This window comes from Carlito syrichta, unplaced genomic scaffold (assembly GCF_000164805.1).
Source record: "Carlito syrichta isolate Samal-C Ts95f unplaced genomic scaffold, Tarsius_syrichta-2.0.1 Scaffold305313, whole genome shotgun sequence".
Classification (NCBI taxonomy): Eukaryota; Metazoa; Chordata; class Mammalia; order Primates; family Tarsiidae; genus Carlito; species Carlito syrichta.
The window spans coordinates 555,375-557,950 of record NW_007249409.1 but is presented as its reverse complement, the minus strand read 5'-3'; positions in this window follow the sequence as shown (position 1 = coordinate 557,950).

The window sequence follows — 2,576 nt, the reverse complement described above, 5'->3', positions numbered from 1 at the left end:
ACTCCAACTCAAAAAAAAAAAAAAAAAAAAAAGATTACCTTTGTGACATGTGCTTTAAAAAGTGAAGTACTAATGCTTCAAATGGCTAGCAAGGAACTTGACCTGGGGATGAAGCAAGGTTGAAGGGCAGTCTGAGAAAGCTCTGGTTTGAACAGGACCCTGAAAGAAAAGGAGGAATGAGCCAGGTAATGTGGGAGTGAGGGAAACTCCAGGAGAAGGAAAGCATGGGTGAGCAGGGGGAGGGTTACAATATTCAGGGAGGGACCAACTGAAGCTACTAATACACATGGATGAAAAGCACATCACCACCGTGGTCATGACTAGGCTGTCTGAGGCCCTTTTTGTCATCTCATCTACTCACTGGACTCCTCTAAAGGGACACTGTAAACCCAATATCTCCCTGAACAGATGAGATATTCATACATATTCAATACAACATATTCAAGAGAATATGGTGTGGTTCACCACCTGCCTGCCACAACTGGTCAGAGTTGCTGGGTCCCTGCTCACTAGTAGGCTCCTATTGACCTCTCTCTTGCCTTCACTGATGCCAACACAAACCAGGGTCTGGTCACTAAAAGGAACCCTGTTAGCACAAGCTCAGAAAAAGAAGAAAGTCAATATCCTAGCCATTGGGAAGATGAGGCTGATGAGGAAAGACGGGCCTGAGAGCAAGAAGCGACCCTCCTCTCCCCAAGTCTATACAAGTTTACAACCAGTGGTCAGATTAGGATCCTAGTTTAAAGACAAATGCCCACAGAGTCACAGCCATACCTGATTGTCAAAAGAAGAATAAATATTCAAATGAATCTGAGGTCACTAAGCTAGTGTCTACAGATGGCAAGGAAGAACCAGCACTTTGGAGGATAATCACTCATCACTAACTGGGAATTGCCCTGTCTCCTCTACCCTCCTCCACACTCCTCATCTATCCGGGTCCCATAAGGGTTCCACCTCCTCCCCTGACAGCCTGAGAGCTCCTCCTCTGCAGGTCCAAAAGGTACTGTGTTCAACTCTCACTAGCTAAACTGTGATTCTTAGCAAGGAACCCATAATGGAGTGGCTAGCTCCTAAGCCCTCGTAACACAACGAAATCTACAACCTAGGTGCAGAGACTCTAAGTTGGGGAAATAGGGGCTGAAGAGGAACCCACATGGCTAGTTTTTATCTCAGTCAGCCGCCAACAAGCAGTGAACCATGGACCACTCACTTGACATCTGTGGTCTTCCCTTTGAACATTTGTAATATGGCATAGACAACAATGACTCTCAAATGATGGGTGTAAAGGGGCCTCACTGACAGTGGGTCACCAGCAAAGATGAGAGAATGAAAAGGCTACTATCATTTTCTCTCCTTTCCCCTTTCCTCATTTTGGGTTCAGGCATGGAAAGTCCAGGGAAGCAGGCCATTGATCGGTATACAAACATGCAACATTTAATGACAGAGATATGTTCTGAGAAATGCACAATTAGGCTATTTCATCCTTGTGTGAACATCACAGCACATACTTATTCAAACCTAGATCGCACAACCTAATGCATACCTAAACTGAATGGTGCCTATTGCTCCTGGGCTACAAACCTATACAACATGTGACTATACTGAATATTGTTGGCAACTGTAACACAATGGGAGGTATTTATGTATTTAAATATGGAAAAGGTACAGTTAAAATACAGTATAAAATATTTTTTAAAAGGGTACATTTATATAAGCACTTACCATGAATGGAGTTTGCAGGACTGGAAGTTGCTCTGTGTGAGTCAGTGAATGAGTAGTAAGTGAATGTCAAGGCCTAGGACATTACTGGACACTACTATAAGCTCTATAAACAGTGTATGCTTAGGCTCACTAAATTTATTTTATTTTATTTTTTTGAGTTGGAGTCTCACTCTGTCGCCCAGACTGGAATGCAGTAGCACACTCACAGTTACCCCAGCGTCGACCTGCTGGTCTCCAGTAATCCTTCCACCTCAGCCTTCCAAGTAGCTAGAACTACAGACACATGCAACCATGCCTGGCTAATTTTTTATTTATTATAGAGATGAGGTCTTGCCAAGTTGCCCAGGCTGGTCTCGAACCTGCGGGCTCAGGCAATTCACTCGCCTCGGCCTCCCAAAATGCTGGGATTACAGGGTGAACCACTGAGCCCAGCCTAAATTTATTTAAAAATATTTTTCTTCTTCAATATTAAATCAATCTTAACTTGCTGTAACATTTTTATTTTATGAACTTTCTAGTTTTTTACTCTTTTGTAATAATAGTTTAAGACACAAGCACATTATACACCTGTACAAAACTATATTTTTATTCTACGTGCTTTTTTCTATTTAATATCTTTTATTTTACTTTTTAAACTTAAGATGGAAACACACACATTAGCCTAGACCTACACAGAGTCAGAATCATCAGTATCACTGTCTTCCACCTCCACATCTTATCCCACTGGAAAGTCTTCAGGGGCAATAATATGCATGGAGCTATCAACTCCTATGATAACAATGTCTTCTTCTGAAATACTTTCTCAAAGACCTGCTAAGATTGTTTTACTGTTAATTTTTTGCAATAAGTAGAAG